The sequence below is a fragment of the Phyllobates terribilis genome, unplaced genomic scaffold (assembly GCF_046119375.1).
Source record: "Phyllobates terribilis strain yellow unplaced genomic scaffold, ASM4611937v1 Scaffold_8__6_contigs__length_399053987, whole genome shotgun sequence".
Lineage (NCBI taxonomy): Eukaryota > Metazoa > Chordata > Amphibia > Anura > Dendrobatidae > Phyllobates > Phyllobates terribilis.
In genome coordinates, this window is record NW_027362768.1 from 348963448 (window position 1) to 348980239 (window position 16792).

A 16792-nucleotide genomic window follows, 5' to 3' on the forward strand; every position below is an offset into this window, starting at 1 on the left:
TCTCCACAAATGGACTTTTCAGAATCCTTGGGTGGCACCGTAGTCGGAAACCAATTCTGGTTATCGCTTCTCGGCCTTTTGGCTAAGATCAAGTGTAGTATCTGTTCTTATCAGTTTAATATCTGATACGTCCCCTATCTGGGGACCATATATTAAATGGATTTTTAGAACAGGGAGATGGAAAAAGAGCTTGCTCTGTCCACTCCACGCATTGACCTGGTATTGCAGTATCTCCAGGACCGGTGCACCCCTTCTTTAATGCAGTTTCTAAAATCAGAAAGAATTGAATTCAATGCTTTTGTTCATTTGGCTTGTTTGTCGGATTTGGGATGGACTCTTTGGCTTTGCTTTTCTTCTCCTCATTGGATTTTTCATGTTAAAAGTTGCAGAAGCCAGATGACAAGCTCATTTTGGTTCAACTTCAGCAACTGTGCATTGCATTGCCATGTAATGTAATGCAATGCTATCTATCTAGCTCTCCCTCTATACTTCCTTTTGGATAAACAGACATATTAGGCAAGCATTTTGGAGCTTTCACCTAAATAACTACAGGTTGGTGAGATAAGCTGCACAATATAATTGACCTTTCAGTATATTGTTGCACACACACCATCTATTTAGCAAATGCCCTTGTTATCAACAGCAGCCTTTTAAACGCACCTGAGCTAACAGGTATGTGAGCTGGTTACTCTGCTGCACTTAAAATTTCTTTTTTGGTTTGCTATAATGCCTTTTCTGAAACGTTGTCTCCCTCTGCTGGAACACTGACTTCTTTCATTTAATGCCTGCAGACTATAAAAGAGAAACCAACCCAAAAAGTTTGGTTGATTAGTCTGTGACATTCTTTTAAACTGTTGCTTATGGCGGTCTCTGTGAGCTTCTCAGTGACATTCAGCCATCCAGGTATCCCGCCTGCAGTAGACGGAATGTGGCAATGGAACGCTGGCTGCGCGTGTCATAATAGGCTCTGAGCCTTTATATACCTGCGCACAGCAGCAACCACCTTCAGTCTGCTGCTGGACAGCCAGCAGCAGCAGCAGCAGCAGGAGAGGTAATTAATCAGCAACCCTCCTGCTAAGGGTAGACAGCTGCTCGTTCCACCCCCCCCCCCGCCTTAATTGGTTCTCCTCCCTTCCAACGGTGTTGAGGCGGGTGGGAACAGCCGGGGGTTGAGGGTACTGTGCTAAAAGAGGTGGAGTTATGCAGATCTAAAACGCGTGGATTGCAGCAGCAGCAAGCCGAAAAGTGCAGGCATGTGAGGGATCTAGAGGTTGACAGCATGTCTTCTTAACGGGAGTCCAGGTGGCCATCTCCACAAATGGACTTTTCAGAATCCTTGGGTGGCACCGTAGTCGGAAACCAATTCTGGTTATCGCTTCTCGGCCTTTTGGCTAAGATCAAGTGTAGTATCTGTTCTTATCAGTTTAATATCTGATACGTCCCCTATCTGGGGACCATATATTAAATGGATTTTTAGAACAGGGAGATGGAAAAAGAGCTTGCTCTGTCCACTCCACGCATTGACCTGGTATTGCAGTATCTCCAGGACCGGTGCACCCCTTCTTTAATGCAGTTTCTAAAATCAGAAAGAATTGAATTCAATGCTTTTTGTTCATTTGGCTTGTTTGTCGGATTTTGGGATGGACTCTTTGGCTTTGCTTTTCTTCTCCTCATTGGACTTTTCATGTTAAAAGTTGCAGAAGCCAGATGACAAGCTCATTTTGGTTCAACTTCAGCAACTGTGCATTGCATTGCCATGTAATGTAATGCAATGCTATCTATCTAGCTCTCCCTCTATACTTCCTTTTGGATAAACAGACATATTAGGCAAGCATTTTGGAGCTTTCACCTAAATAACTACAGGTGGTGAGATAAGCTGCACAATATAATTGACCTTTCAGTATATTGTTGCACACACACCATCTATTTAGCAAATGCCCTTGTTATCAACAGCAGCCTTTTAAACTCACCTGAGCTAACAGGTATGTGAGCTGGTTACTCTGCTGCGCTTAAAATTTCTTTTTTGGTTTGCTACAATGCCTTTTCTGAAACGTTGTCTCCCTCTGCTGGAACACTGACTTCTTTCGTTTAATGCCTGCAGACTATAAAAGAGAAACCAACCCAAAAAGTTTGGTTGATTAGTCTGTGGCATTCTTTTAAAACTGTTGCTTATGGCGGTCTCTGTGAGCTTCTCAGTGACATTCAGCCATCCAGGTATCCCGCCTGCAGTAGACGGAATGTGGCAATGGAACGCTGGCTGCGCGTGTCATAATAGGCTCTGAGCCTTTATATACCTGCGCACAGCAGCAGCCACCTTCAGTCTGCTGCTGGACAGCCAGCAGCAGCAGCAGCAGCAGGAGAGGTAATTAATCAGCAACCCTCCTGCTAAGGGTAGACAGCTGCTCGTTCCACCCCCCCCCCGCCTTAATTGGTTCTCCTCCCTTCCAACGGTGTTGAGGCGGGTGGGAACAGCCGGGGGTTGAGGGTACTGTGCTAAAAGAGGTGGAGTTATGCAGATCTAAAACGCGTGGATTGCAGCAGCAGCAAGCCGAAAAGTGCAGGCATGTGAGGGATCTAGAGGTTGACAGCATGTCTTCTTAACGGGAGTCCAAGTGGCCATCTCCCCAAATGGACTTTTCAGAATCCTTGGGTGGCACCGTAGTCGGAAACCAATTCTGGTTATCGCTTCTCGGCCTTTTGGCTAAGATCAAGTGTAGTATCTGTTCTTATCAGTTTAATATCTGATACGTCCCCTATCTGGGGACCATATATTAAATGGATTTTTGGAACAGGGAGATGGAAAAAGAGCTTGCTCTGTCCACTCCACGCATTGACCTGGTATTGCAGTATCTCCAGGACCGGTGCACCCTTCTTTAATGCAGTTTCTAAATCAGAAAGAATTGAATTCAATGCTTTTTGTTCATTTGGCTTGTTTGTCGGATTTTGGGATGGACTCTTTGGCTTTGCTTTTCTTCTCTCATTGGATTTTTCATGTTAAAAGTTGCAGAAGCCAGATGACAAGCTCATTTTGGTTCAACTTCAGCATCTGTGCATTGCATTGCCATGTAATGTAATGCAATGCTATCTATCTAGCTCTCCCTCTATACTTCCTTTTGGATAAACAGACATATTAAGCAAGCATTTTGAGCTTTCACCTAAATAACTACAGGTGGTGAGATAAGCTGCACAATATAATTGACCTTTCAGTATATTGTTGCACACACACCATCTATTTAGCAAATGCCCTTGTTATCAACAGCAGCCTTTTAAACTCACCTGAGCTAACAGGTATGTGAGCTGGTTACTCTGCTGCGCTTAAAATTTCTTTTTTGGTTTGCTACAATGCCTTGTCTGAAACGTTGTCTCCCTCTGCTGGAACACTGACTTCTTTCATTTATGCCTGCAGACTATAAAAGAGAAACCAACCCAAAAGTTTGGTTGATTAGTCTGTGGCATTCTTTTAAACTGTTGCTTATGGCGGTCTCTGTGAGCTTCTCAGTGACATTCAGCCATCCAGGTATCCCGCCTGCAGTAGACGGAATGTGGCAATGGAACGCTGGCTGCGCGTGTCATAATAGGCTCTGAGCCTTTATATACCTGCGCACAGCAGCAGCCACCTTCAGTCTGCTGCTGGACAGCCAGCAGCAGCAGCAGCAGCAGCAGGAGAGGTAATTAATCAGCAACCCTCCTGCTAAGGGTAGACAGCTGCTCGTTCCACCCCCCCCCCCGCCTTAATTGGTTCTCCTCCCTTCCAACGGTGTTGAGGCGGGTGGGAACAGCCGGGGGTTGAGGGGTACTGTGCTAAAAGAGGTGGAGTTATGCAGATCTAAAACGCGTGGATTGCAGCAGCAGCAAGCCGAAAAGTGCAGGCATGTGAGGGATCTAGAGGTTGACAGCATGTCTTCTTAACGGGAGTCCAGGTGGCCATCTCCACAAATGGACTTTTCAGAATCCTTGGGTGGCACCGTAGTCGGAAACCAATTCTGGTTATCGCTTCTCGGCCTTTTTGGCTAAGATCAAGTGTAGTATCTGTTCTTATCAGTTTAATATCTGATACGTCCCCTATCTGGGGACCATATATTAAATGGATTTTTAGAACAGGGAGATGGAAAAAGAGCTTGCTCTGTCCACTCCACGCATTGACCTGGTATTGCAGTATCTCCAGGACCGGTGCACCCTTCTTTAATGCAGTTTCTAAAATCAGAAAGAATTGAATTCACATGCAATGCTTTTTGTTCATTTGGCTTGTTTGTCGGATTTTGGGATGGACTCTTTGGCTTTGCTTTTCTTCTCCTCATTGGATTTTTCATGTTAAAAGTTGCAGAAGCCAGATGACAAGCTCATTTTGGTTCAACTTCAGCAACTGTGCATTGCATTGCCATGTAATGTAATGCAATGCTATCTATCTAGCTCTCCCTCTATACTTCCTTTTGGATAAACAGACATATTAGGCAAGCATTTTGGAGCTTTCACCTAAATAACTACAGGTGGTGAGATAAGCTGCACAATATAATTGACCTTTCAGTATATTGTTGCACACACACCATCTATTTAGCAAATGCCCTTGTTATCAACAGCAGCCTTTTAACTCACCTGAGCTAACAGGTATGTGAGCTGGTTACTCTGCTGCGCTTAAAATTTCTTTTTTGGTTTGCTACAATGCCTTTCTGAAACGTTGTCTCCCTCTGCTGGAACACTGACTTCTTTCATTTAATGCCTGCAGACTATAAAAGAGAAACCAACCCAAAAAGTTTGGTTGATTAGTCTGTGGCATTCTTTTAACTGTTGCTTATGGCGGTCTCTGTGAGCTTCTCAGTGACATTCAGCCATCCAGGTATCCCGCCTGCAGTAGACGGAATGTGGCAATGGAACGCTGGCTGCGCGTGTCATAATAGGCTCTGAGCTTTATATACCTGCGCACAGCAGCAGCCACCTTCAGTCTGCTGCTGGACAGCCAGCAGCAGCAGCAGGAGAGGTAATTAATCAGCAACCCTCCTGCTAAGGTAGACAGCTGCTCGTTCCACCCCCCCCCCCGCCTTAATTGGTTCTCCTCCCTTCCAACGGTGTTGAGGCGGGTGGGAACAGCCGGGGGTTGAGGGTACTGTGCTAAAAGAGGTGGAGTTATGCAGATCTAAAACGCGTGGATTGCAGCAGCAGCAAGCCGAAAAGTGCAGGCATGTGAGGGATCTAGAGGTTGACAGCATGTCTTCTTAACGGGAGTCCAGGTGGCCATCTCACAAATGGACTTTTCAGAATCCTTGGGTGGCACCGTAGTCGGAAACCAATTCTGGTTATCGCTTCTCGGCCTTTTGGCTAAGATCAAGTGTAGTATCTGTTCTTATCAGTTTAATATCTGATACGTCCCTATCTGGGGACCATATATTAAATGGATTTTTAGAACAGGGAGATGGAAAAGAGCTTGCTCTGTCCACTCCACGCATTGACCTGGTATTGCAGTATCTCCAGGACCGGTGCACCCCTTCTTTAATGCAGTTTCTAAAATCAGAAAGAATTGAATTCAATGCTTTTTGTTCATTTGGCTTGTTTGTCGGATTTTGGGATGGACTCTTTGGCTTTGCTTTTCTTCTCCTCATTGGATTTTTCATGTTAAAAGTTGCAGAAGCCAGATGACAAGCTCATTTTGGTTCAACTTCAGCAACTGTGCATTGCATTGCCATGTAATGTAATGCAATGCTATCTATCTAGCTCTCCCTCTATACTTCCTTTTGGATAAACAGACATATTAGGCAAGCATTTTGGAGCTTTCACCTAAATAACTACAGGTGGTGAGATAAGCTGCACAATATAATTGACCTTTCAGTATATTGTTGCACACACACCATCTATTTAGCAAATGCCCTTGTTATCAACAGCAGCCTTTTAAACTCACCTGAGCTAACAGGTATGTGAGCTGGTTACTCTGCTGCGCTTAAAATTTCTTTTTTGGTTTGCTACAATGCCTTTTCTGAAACGTTGTCTCCCTCTGCTGGAACACTGACTTCTTTCATTTAATGCCTGCAGACTATAAAAGAGAAACCAACCCAAAAAGTTTGGTTGATTAGTCTGTGGCATTCTTTTAAACTGTTGCTTATGGCGGTCTCTGTGAGCTTCTCAGTGACATTCAGCCATCCAGGTATCCCTCCTGCAGTAGACGGAATGTGGCAATAGAACGCTGGCTGCGCGTGTCATAATAGGCTCTGAGCCTTTATATACCTGCGCACAGCAGCAGCCACCTTCAGTCTGCTGCTGGACAGCCAGCAGCAGCAGCAGGAGAGGTAATTAATCAGCAACCCTCCTGCTAAGGGTAGACAGCTGCTCGTTCCACCCCCCCCCGCCTTAATTGGTTCTCCTCCCTTCCACGGTGTTGAGGCGGGGTGGGAACAGCCGGGGGTTGAGGGTACTGTGCTAAAAGAGGGTGGAGTTATGCAGATCTAAAACGCGTGGATTGCAGCAGCAGCAAGCCGAAAATGCAGGCATGTGAGGGATCTAGAGGTTGACAGCATGTCTTCTTAACGGAGTCCAGGTGGCCATCTCCACAAATGGACTTTTCAGAATCCTTGGGTGGCACCGTAGTCGGAAACCAATTCTGGTTATCGCTTCTCGGCCTTTTGGCTAAGATCAAGTGTAGTATCTGTTCTTATCAGTTTAATATCTGATACGTCCCCTATCTGGGGACCATATATTAAATGGATTTTTAGAACAGGAGATGGAAAAAGAGCTTGCTCTGTCCACTCCACGCATTGACCTGGTATTGCAGTATCTCCAGGACCGGTGCACCCCTTCTTTAATGCAGTTTCTAAAATCAGAAAGAATTGAATTCAATGCTTTTTGTTCATTTGGCTTGTTTGTCGGATTTTGGGATGGACTCTTTGGCTTTGCTTTTCTTCTCCTCATTGGATTTTTCATGTTAAAAGTTGCAGAAGCCAGATGACAGCTCATTTTGGTTCAACTTCAGCAACTGTGCATTGCATTGCCATGTAATGTAATGCAATGCTATCTATCTAGCTCTCCCTCTATACTTCCTTTTGGATAAACAGACATATTAGGCAAGCATTTTGGAGCTTTCACCTAAATAACTACAGGTGGTGAGATAAGCTGCACAATATAATTGACCTTTCAGTATATTGTTGCACACACACCATCTATTTAGCAAATGCCCTTGTTATCAACAGCAGCCTTTTAAACTCACCTGAGCTAACAGGTATGTGAGCTGGTTACTCTGCTGCGCTTAAAATTTCTTTTTTGGTTTGCTACAATGCCTTTTCTGAAACGTTGTCTCCCTCTGCTGGAACACTGACATCTTTCATTTAATGCCTGCAGACTATAAAAGAGAAACCAACCCAAAAAGTTTGGTTGATTAGTCTGTGGCATTCTTTTAAACTGTTGCTTATGGCGGTCTCTGTGAGCTTCTCAGTGACATTCAGCCATCCAGGTATCCCGCCTGCAGTAGACGGAATGTGGCAATGGAACGCTGGCTGCGCGTGTCATAATAGGCTCTGAGCCTTTATATACCTGCGCACAGCAGCAGCCACCTTCAGTCTGCTGCTGGACAGCCAGCAGCAGCAGCAGCAGCAGGAGAGGTAATTAATCAGCAACCCTCCTGCTAAGGGTAGACAGCTGCTCGTTCCACCCCCCCCCCACCTTAATTGGTTCTCCTCCCTTCCAACGGTGTTGAGGCGGGTGGGAACAGCCGGGGGTTGAGGGTACTGTGCTAAAAGAGGTGGAGTTATGCAGATCTAAAACGCGTGGATTGCAGCACCAGCAAGCCGAAAAGTGCAGGCATGTGAGGGATCTAGAGGTTGACAGCATGTCTTCTTAACGGGAGTCCAGGTGGCCATCTCCACAAATGGACTTTTCAGAATCCTTGGGTGGCACCGTAGTCGGAAACCAATTCTGGTTATCGCTTCTCGGCCTTTTGGCTAAGATCAAGTGTAGTATCTGTTCTTATCAGTTTAATATCTGATACGTCCCCTATCTGGGGACCATATATTAAATGGATTTTTAGAACAGGGAGATGGAAAAAGAGCTTGCTCTGTCCACTCCACGCATTGACCTGGTATTGCAGTATCTCCAGGACCGGTGCACCCCTTCTTTAATGCAGTTTCTAAAATCAGAAAGAATTGAATTCAATGCTTTTTGTTCATTTGGCTTGTTTGTCGGATTTTGGGATGGACTCTTTGGCTTTGCTTTTCTTCTCCTCATTGGATTTTTCATGTTAAAAATTGCAGAAGCCAGATGACAAGCTCATTTTGGTTCAACTTCAGCAACTGTGCATTGCATTGCCATGTAATGTAATGCAATGCTATCTATCTAGCTCTCCCTCTATACTTCCTTTTGGATAAACAGACATATTAGGCAAGCATTTTGGAGCTTTCACCTAAATAACTACAGGTGGTGAGATAAGCTGCACAATATAATTGACCTTTCAGTATATTGTTGCACACACACCATCTATTTAGCAAATGCCCTTGTTATCAACAGCAGCCTTTTAAACTCACCTGAGCTAACAGGTATGTGAGCTGGTTACTCTGCTGCGCTTAAAATTTCTTTTTTGGTTTGCTACAATGCCTTTTCTGAAACGTTGTCTCCCTCTGCTGGAACACTGACTTCTTTCATTTAATGCCTGCAGACTATAAAAGAGAAACTAACCCAAAAAGTTTGGTTGATTAGTCTGTGGCATTCTTTTAAACTGTTGCTTATGGCGGTCTCTGTGAGCTTCTCAGTGACATTCAGCCATCCAGCTATCCCGCCTGCAGTAGACGGAATGTGGCAATGGAACGCTGGCTGCGCGTGTCATAATAGGCTCTGAGCCTTTATATACCTGCGCACAGCAGCAGCCACCTTCAGTCTGCTGCTGGACAGCCAGCAGCAGCAGCAGCAGCAGGAGAGGTAATTAATCAGCAACCCTCCTGCTAAGGGTAGACAGCTGCTCGTTCCACCCCCCCCCCCGCTTTAATTGGTTCTCCTCCCTTCCAACGGTGTTGAGGCGGGTGGGAACAGCCGGGGGTTGAGGGTACTGTGCTAAAAGAGGTGGAGTTATGCAGATCTAAAACGCGTGGATTGCAGCAGCAGCAAGCCGAAAAGTGCAGGCATGTGAGGGATCTAGAGGTTGACAGCATGTCTTCTTAACGGGAGTCCAGGTGGCCATCTCCACAAATGGACTTTTCAGAATCCTTGGGTGGCACCGTAGTCGGAAACCAATTCTGGTTATCGCTTCTCGGCCTTTTGGCTAAGATCAAGTGTAGTATCTGTTCTTATCAGTTTAATATCTGATACGTCCCCTATCTGGGGACCATATATTAAATGGATTTTTAGAACAGGGAGATGGAAAAAGAGCTTGCTCTGTCCACTCCACGCATTGACCTGGTATTGCAGTATCTCCAGGACCGGTGCACCCCTTCTTTAATGCAGTTTCTAAAATCAGAAAGAATTGAATTCAATGCTTTTTGTTCATTTGGCTTGTTTGTCGGATTTTGGGATGGACTCTTTGGCTTTGCTTTTCTTCTCCTCATTGGATTTTTCATGTTAAAAGTTGCAGAAGCCAGATGACAAGCTCATTTTGGTTCAACTTCAGCAACTGTGCATTGCATTGCCATGTAATGTAATGCAATGCTATCTATCTAGCTCTCCCTCTATACTTCCTTTTGGATAAACAGACATATTAGGCAAGCATTTTGGAGCTTTCACCTAAATAACTACAGGTGGTGAGATAAGCTGCACAATATAATTGACCTTTCAGTATATTGTTGCACACACACCATCTATTTAGCAAATGCCCTTGTTATCAACAGCAGCCTTTTAAACTCACCTGAGCTAACAGGTATGTGAGCTGGTTACTCTGCTGCGCTTAAAATTTCTTTTTTGGTTTGCTACAATGCCTTTTCTGAAACGTTGTCTCCCTCTGCTGGAACACTGACTTCTTTCATTTAATGCCTGCAGACTATAAAAGAGAAACCAACCCAAAAAGTTTGGTTGATTAGTCTGTGGCATTCTGTTAAACTGTTGCTTATGGCAGTCTCTGTGAGCTTCTCAGTGACATTCAGCCATCCAGGTATCCCGCCTGCAGTAGACGGAATGTGGCAATGGAACGCTGGCTGCGCGTGTCATAATAGGCTCTGAGCCTTTATATACCTGCGCACAGCAGCAGCCACCTTCAGTCTGCTGCTGGACAGCCAGCAGCAGCAGCAGCAGCAGGAGAGGTAATTAATCAGCAACCCTCCTGCTAAGGGTAGACAGCTGCTCGTTCCACCCCCCCCCCCGCCTTAATTGGTTCTCCTCCCTTCCAACGGTGTTGAGGCGGGTGGGAACAGCCGGGGGTTGAGGGTACTGTGCTAAAAGAGGTGGAGTTATGCAGATCTAAAACGCGTGGATTGCAGCAGCAGCAAGCCGAAAAGTGCAGGCATGTGAGGGATCTAGAGGTTGACAGCATGTCTTCTTAACGGGAGTCCAGGTGGCCATCTCCACAAATGGACTTTTCAGAATCCTTGGGTGGCACCGTAGTCGGAAACCAATTCTGGTTATCGCTTCTCGGCCTTTTGGCTAAGATCAAGTGTAGTATCTGTTCTTATCAGTTTAATATCTGATACGTCCCCTATCTGGGGACCATATATTAAATGGATTTTTAGAACAGGGAGATGGAAAAAGAGCTTGCTCTGTCCACTCCACGCATTGACCTGGTATTGCAGTATCTCCAGGACCGGTGCACCCCTTCTTTAATGCAGTTTCTAAAATCAGAAAGAATTGAATTCAATGCTTTTTGTTCATTTGGCTTGTTTGTCGGATTTTGGGATGGACTCTTTGGCTTTGCTTTTCTTCTCCTCATTGGATTTTTCATGTTAAAAGTTGCAGAAGCCAGATGACAAGCTCATTTTGGTTCAACTTCAGCAACTGCGCATTGCATTGCCATGTAATGTAATGCAATGCTATCTATCTAGCTCTCCCTCTATACTTCCTTTTGGATAAACAGACATATTAGGCAAGCATTTTGGAGCTTTCACCTAAATAACTACAGGTGGTGAGATAAGCTGCACAATATAATTGACCTTTCAGTATATTGTTGCACACACACCATCTATTTAGCAAATGCCCTTGTTATCAACAGCAGCCTTTTAAACTCACCTGAGCTAACAGGTATGTGAGCTGGTTACTCTGCTGCGCTTAAAATTTCTTTTTTGGTTTGCTACAATGCCTTTTCTGAAACGTTGTCTCCCTCTGCTGGAACACTGACTTCTTTCATTTAATGCCTGCAGACTATAAAAGAGAAACCAACCCAAAAAGTTTGGTTGATTAGTCTGTGGCATTCTTTTAAACTGTTGCTTATGGCGGTCTCTGTGAGCTTCTCAGTGACATTCAGCCATCCAGGTATCCCGCCTGCAGTAGACGGAAAGTGGCAATGGAACGCTGGCTGCGCGTGTCATAATAGGCTCTGAGCCTTTATATACCTGCGCACAGCAGCAGCCACCTTCAGTCTGCTGCTGGACAGCCAGCAGCAGCAGCAGCAGCAGGAGAGGTAATTAATCAGCAACCCTCCTGCTAAGGGTAGACAGCTGCTCGTTCCACCCCCCCCCCCCGCCTTAATTGGTTCTCCTCCCTTTCAACGGTGTTGAGGCGGGTGGGAACAGCCGGGGGTTGAGGGTACTGTGCTAAAAGAGGTGGAGTTATGCAGATCTAAAACGCGTGGATTGCAGCAGCAGCAAGCCGAAAAGTGCAGGCATGTGAGGGATCTAGAGGTTGACAGCATGTCTTCTTAACGGGAGTCCAGGTGGCCATCTCCACAAATGGACTTTTCAGAATCCTTGGGTGGCACCGTAGTCGGAAACCAATTCTGGTTATCGCTTCTCGGCCTTTTGGCTAAGATCAAGTGTAGTATCTGTTCTTATCAGTTTAATATCTGATACGTCCCCTATCTGGGGACCATATATTAAATGGATTTTTAGAACAGGGAGATGGAAAAAGAGCTTGCTCTGTCCACTCCACGCATTGACCTGGTATTGCAGTATCTCCAGGACCGGTGCACCCCTTCTTTAATGCAGTTTCTAAAATCAGAAAGAATTGAATTCAATGCTTTTTGTTCATTTGGCTTGTTTGTCGGATTTTGGGATGGACTCTTTGGCTTTGCTTTTCTTCTCCTCATTGGATTTTTCATGTTAAAAGTTGCAGAAGCCAGATGACAAGCTCATTTTGGTTCAACTTCAGCAACTGTGCATTGCATTGCCATGTAATGTAATGCAATGCTATCTATCTAGCTCTCCCTCTATACTTCCTTTTGGATAAACAGACATATTAGGCAAGCATTTTGGAGCTTTCACCTAAATAACTACAGGTGGTGAGATAAGCTGCACAATATAATTGACCTTTCAGTATATTGTTGCACACACACCATCTATTTAGCAAATGCCCTTGTTATCAACAGCAGCCTTTTAAACTCACCTGAGCTAACAGGTATGTGAGCTGGTTACTCTGCTGCGCTTAAAATTTCTTTTTTGGTTTGCTACAATGCCTTTTCTGAAACGTTGTCTCCCTCTGCTGGAACACTGACTTCTTTCATTTAATGCCTGCAGACTATAAAAGAGAAACCAACCCAAAAAGTTTGGTTGATTAGTCTGTGGCATTCTGTTAAACTGTTTCTTATGGCGGTCTCTGTGAGCTTCTCAGTGACATTCAGCCATCCAGGTATCCCGCCTGCAGTAGACGGAATGTGGCAATGGAACGCTGGCTGCGCGTGTCATAATAGGCTCTGAGCCTTTATATACCTGCGCACAGCAGCAGCCACCTTCAGTCTGCTGCTGGACAGCCAGCAGCAGCAGCAGCAGCAGGAGAGGTAATTAATCAGCAACCCTCCTGCTAAGGGTAGACAGCTGCTCGTTCCACCCCCCCCCCCGCCTTAATTGGTTCTCCTCCCTTCCAACGGTGTTGAGGCGGGTGGGAACAGCCGGGGGTTGAGGGTACTGTGCTAAAAGAGGTGGAGTTATGCAGATCTAAAACGCGTGGATTGCAGCAGCAGCAAGCCGAAAAGTGCAGGCATGTGAGGGATCTAGAGGTTGACAGCATGTCTTCTTAACGGGAGTCCAGGTGGCCATCTCCACAAATGGACTTTTCAGAATCCTTGGGTGGCACCGTAGTCGGAAACCAATTCTGGTTATCGCTTCTCGGCCTTTTGGCTAAGATCAAGTGTAGTATCTGTTCTTATCAGTTTAATATCTGATACGTCCCCTATCTGGGGACCATATATTAAATGGATTTTTAGAACAGGGAGATGGAAAAAGAGCTTGCTCTGTCCACTCCACGCATTGACCTGGTATTGCAGTATCTCCAGGACCGGTGCACCCCTTCTTTAATGCAGTTTCTAAAATCAGAAAGAATTGAATTCAATGCTTTTTGTTCATTTGGCTTGTTTGTCGGATTTTGGGATGGACTCTTTGGCTTTGCTTTTCTTCTCCTCATTGGATTTTTCATGTTAAAAGTTGCAGAAGCCAGATGACAAGCTTATTTTGGTTCAACTTCAGCAACTGTGCATTGCATTGCCATGTAATGTAATGCAATGCTATCTATCTAGCTCTCCCTCTATACTTCCTTTTGGATAAACAGACATATTAGGCAAGCATTTTGGAGCTTTCACCTAAATAACTACAGGTGGTGAGATAAGCTGCACAATATAATTGACCTTTCAGTATATTGTTGCACACACACCATCTATTTAGCAAATGCCCTTGTTATCAACAGCAGCCTTTTAAACTCACCTGAGCTAACAGGTATGTGAGCTGGTTACTCTGCTGCGCTTAAAATTTCTTTTTTGGTTTGCTACAATGCCTTTTCTGAAACGTTGTCTCCCTCTGCTGGAACACTGACTTCTTTCATTTAATGCCTGCAGACTATAAAAGAGAAACCAACCCAAAAAGTTTGGTTGATTAGTCTGTGGCATTCTGTTAAACTGTTGCTTATGGCAGTCTCTGTGAGCTTCTCAGTGACATTCAGCCATCCAGGTATCCCGCCTGCAGTAGACGGAATGTGGCAATGGAACGCTGGCTGCGCGTGTCATAATAGGCTCTGAGCCTTTATATACCTGCGCACAGCAGCAGCCACCTTCAGTCTGCTGCTGGACAGCCAGCAGCAGCAGCAGCAGCAGGAGAGGTAATTAATCAGCAACCCTCCTGCTAAGGGTAGACAGCTGCTCGTTCCACCCCCCCCCCCCGCCTTAATTGGTTCTCCTCCCTTCCAACGGTGTTGAGGCGGGTGGGAACAGCCGGGGGTTGAGGGTACTGTGCTAAAAGAGGTGGAGTTATGCAGATCTAAAACGCGTGGATTGCAGCAGCAGCAAGCCGAAAAGTGCAGGCATGTGAGGGATCTAGAGGTTGACAGCATGTCTTCTTAACGGGAGTCCAGGTGGCCATCTCCACAAATGGACTTTTCAGAATCCTTGGGTGGCACCGTAGTCGGAAACCAATTCTGGTTATCGCTTCTCGGCCTTTTGGCTAAGATCAAGTGTAGTATCTGTTCTTATCAGTTTAATATCTGATACGTCCCCTATCTGGGGACCATATATTAAATGGATTTTTAGAACAGGGAGATGGAAAAAGAGCTTGCTCTGTCCACTCCACGCATTGACCTGGTATTGCAGTATCTCCAGGACCGGTGCACCCCTTCTTTAATGCAGTTTCTAAAATCAGAAAGAATTGAATTCAATGCTTTTTGTTCATTTGGCTTGTTTGTCGGATTTTGGGATGGACTCTTTGGCTTTGCTTTTCTTCTCCTCATTGGATTTTTCATGTTAAAAGTTGCAGAAGCCAGATGACAAGCTCATTTTGGTTCAACTTCAGCAACTGCGCATTGCATTGCCATGTAATGTAATGCAATGCTATCTATCTAGCTCTCCCTCTATACTTCCTTTTGGATAAACAGACATATTAGGCAAGCATTTTGGAGCTTTCACCTAAATAACTACAGGTGGTGAGATAAGCTGCACAATATAATTGACCTTTCAGTATATTGTTGCACACACACCATCTATTTAGCAAATGCCCTTGTTATCAACAGCAGCCTTTTAAACTCACCTGAGCTAACAGGTATGTGAGCTGGTTACTCTGCTGCGCTTAAAATTTCTTTTTTGGTTTGCTACAATGCCTTTTCTGAAACGTTGTCTCCCTCTGCTGGAACACTGACTTCTTTCATTTAATGCCTGCAGACTATAAAAGAGAAACCAACCCAAAAAGTTTGGTTGATTAGTCTGTGGCATTCTTTTAAACTGTTGCTTATGGCGGTCTCTGTGAGCTTCTCAGTGACATTCAGCCATCCAGGTATCCCGCCTGCAGTAGACGGAATGTGGCAATGGAACGCTGGCTGCGCGTGTCATAATAGGCTCTGAGCCTTTATATACCTGCGCACAGCAGCAGCCACCTTCAGTCTGCTGCTGGACAGCCAGCAGCAGCAGCAGCAGCAGGAGAGGTAATTAATCAGCAACCCTCCTGCTAAGGGTAGACAGCTGCTCGTTCCACCCCCCCCCCCCCGCCTTAATTGGTTCTCCTCCCTTTCAACGGTGTTGAGGCGGGTGGGAACAGCCGGGGGTTGAGGGTACTGTGCTAAAAGAGGTGGAGTTATGCAGATCTAAAACGCGTGGATTGCAGCAGCAGCAAGCCGAAAAGTGCAGGCATGTGAGGGATCTAGAGGTTGACAGCATGTCTTCTTAACGGGAGTCCAGGTGGCCATCTCCACAAATGGACTTTTCAGAATCCTTGGGTGGCACCGTAGTCGGAAACCAATTCTGGTTATCGCTTCTCGGCCTTTTGGCTAAGATCAAGTGTAGTATCTGTTCTTATCAGTTTAATATCTGATACGTCCCCTATCTGGGGACCATATATTAAATGGATTTTTAGAACAGGGAGATGGAAAAAGAGCTTGCTCTGTCCACTCCACGCATTGACCTGGTATTGCAGTATCTCCAGGACCGGTGCACCCCTTCTTTAATGCAGTTTCTAAAATCAGAAAGAATTGAATTCAATGCTTTTTGTTCATTTGGCTTGTTTGTCGGATTTTGGGATGGACTCTTTGGCTTTGCTTTTCTTCTCCTCATTGGATTTTTCATGTTAAAAGTTGCAGAAGCCAGATGACAAGCTCATTTTGGTTCAACTTCAGCAACTGTGCATTGCATTGCCATGTAATGTAATGCAATGCTATCTATCTAGCTCTCCCTCTATACTTCCTTTTGGATAAACAGACATATTAGGCAAGCATTTTGGAGCTTTCACCTAAATAACTACAGGTGGTGAGATAAGCTGCACAATATAATTGACCTTTCAGTATATTGTTGCACACACACCATCTATTTAGCAAATGCCCTTGTTATCAACAGCAGCCTTTTAAACTCACCTGAGCTAACAGGTATGTGAGCTGGTTACTCTGCTGTGCTTAAAATTTCTTTTTTGGTTTGCTACAATGCCTTTTCTGAAACGTTGTCTCCCTCTGCTGGAACACTGACTTCTTTCATTTAATGCCTGCAGACTATAAAAGAGAAACCAACCCAAAAAGTTTGGTTGATTAGTCTGTGGCATTCTTTTAAACTGTTGCTTATGGCGGTCTCTGTGAGCTTCTCAGTGACATTCAGCCATCCAGGTATCCCGCCTGCAGTAGACGGAATGTGGCAATGGAACGCTGGCTGCGCGTGTCATAATAGGCTCTGAGCCTTTATATACCTGCGCACAGCAGCAGCCACCTTCAGTCTGCTGCTGGACAGCCAGCAGCAGCAGCAGCAGCAGGAGAGGTAATTAATCAGCAACCCTCCTGCTAAGGGTAGACAGCT

At 45.2% G+C, this 16792-nt stretch overlaps 13 non-coding genes across 13 annotated transcripts; all 13 read left to right on the top strand.

Annotated features, from left to right (window-relative positions):
• Nucleotides 1-62: 62 nt before the first annotated feature.
• On the top strand, nucleotides 63-253 carry LOC141159336 (U2 spliceosomal RNA). Its single transcript, XR_012249344.1, has one exon. It is a non-coding gene; the product is annotated as a U2 spliceosomal RNA (small nuclear RNA).
• Nucleotides 254-1371: 1118 nt separating this feature from the next.
• LOC141159337 (U2 spliceosomal RNA) lies at nucleotides 1372-1562 on the top strand. Its single transcript, XR_012249345.1, has one exon. It is a non-coding gene; the product is annotated as a U2 spliceosomal RNA (small nuclear RNA).
• A 1119-nt stretch (nucleotides 1563-2681) lies between these two features.
• LOC141159894 (U2 spliceosomal RNA) lies at nucleotides 2682-2872 on the top strand. Its single transcript, XR_012249888.1, has one exon. It is a non-coding gene; the product is annotated as a U2 spliceosomal RNA (small nuclear RNA).
• A 1117-nt stretch (nucleotides 2873-3989) lies between these two features.
• On the top strand, nucleotides 3990-4181 carry LOC141159841 (U2 spliceosomal RNA). The gene has a single exon (XR_012249836.1). It is a non-coding gene; the product is annotated as a U2 spliceosomal RNA (small nuclear RNA).
• A 1112-nt stretch (nucleotides 4182-5293) lies between these two features.
• Nucleotides 5294-5482, top strand: LOC141160036 (U2 spliceosomal RNA). The gene has a single exon (XR_012250025.1). It is a non-coding gene; the product is annotated as a U2 spliceosomal RNA (small nuclear RNA).
• Nucleotides 5483-6592: 1110 nt separating this feature from the next.
• On the top strand, nucleotides 6593-6782 carry LOC141159941 (U2 spliceosomal RNA). The gene has a single exon (XR_012249934.1). It is a non-coding gene; the product is annotated as a U2 spliceosomal RNA (small nuclear RNA).
• Nucleotides 6783-7899: 1117 nt separating this feature from the next.
• Nucleotides 7900-8090, top strand: LOC141159338 (U2 spliceosomal RNA). The gene has a single exon (XR_012249347.1). It is a non-coding gene; the product is annotated as a U2 spliceosomal RNA (small nuclear RNA).
• A 1119-nt stretch (nucleotides 8091-9209) lies between these two features.
• On the top strand, nucleotides 9210-9400 carry LOC141159339 (U2 spliceosomal RNA). The gene has a single exon (XR_012249348.1). It is a non-coding gene; the product is annotated as a U2 spliceosomal RNA (small nuclear RNA).
• A 1119-nt stretch (nucleotides 9401-10519) lies between these two features.
• LOC141159341 (U2 spliceosomal RNA) lies at nucleotides 10520-10710 on the top strand. The gene has a single exon (XR_012249350.1). It is a non-coding gene; the product is annotated as a U2 spliceosomal RNA (small nuclear RNA).
• A 1120-nt stretch (nucleotides 10711-11830) lies between these two features.
• Nucleotides 11831-12021, top strand: LOC141159342 (U2 spliceosomal RNA). Its single transcript, XR_012249351.1, has one exon. It is a non-coding gene; the product is annotated as a U2 spliceosomal RNA (small nuclear RNA).
• A 1119-nt stretch (nucleotides 12022-13140) lies between these two features.
• Nucleotides 13141-13331, top strand: LOC141159343 (U2 spliceosomal RNA). Its single transcript, XR_012249352.1, has one exon. It is a non-coding gene; the product is annotated as a U2 spliceosomal RNA (small nuclear RNA).
• Nucleotides 13332-14451: 1120 nt separating this feature from the next.
• On the top strand, nucleotides 14452-14642 carry LOC141159345 (U2 spliceosomal RNA). The gene has a single exon (XR_012249353.1). It is a non-coding gene; the product is annotated as a U2 spliceosomal RNA (small nuclear RNA).
• Nucleotides 14643-15763: 1121 nt separating this feature from the next.
• Nucleotides 15764-15954, top strand: LOC141159346 (U2 spliceosomal RNA). The gene has a single exon (XR_012249354.1). It is a non-coding gene; the product is annotated as a U2 spliceosomal RNA (small nuclear RNA).
• The last annotated feature ends 838 nt before the right edge of the window (nucleotides 15955-16792 follow it).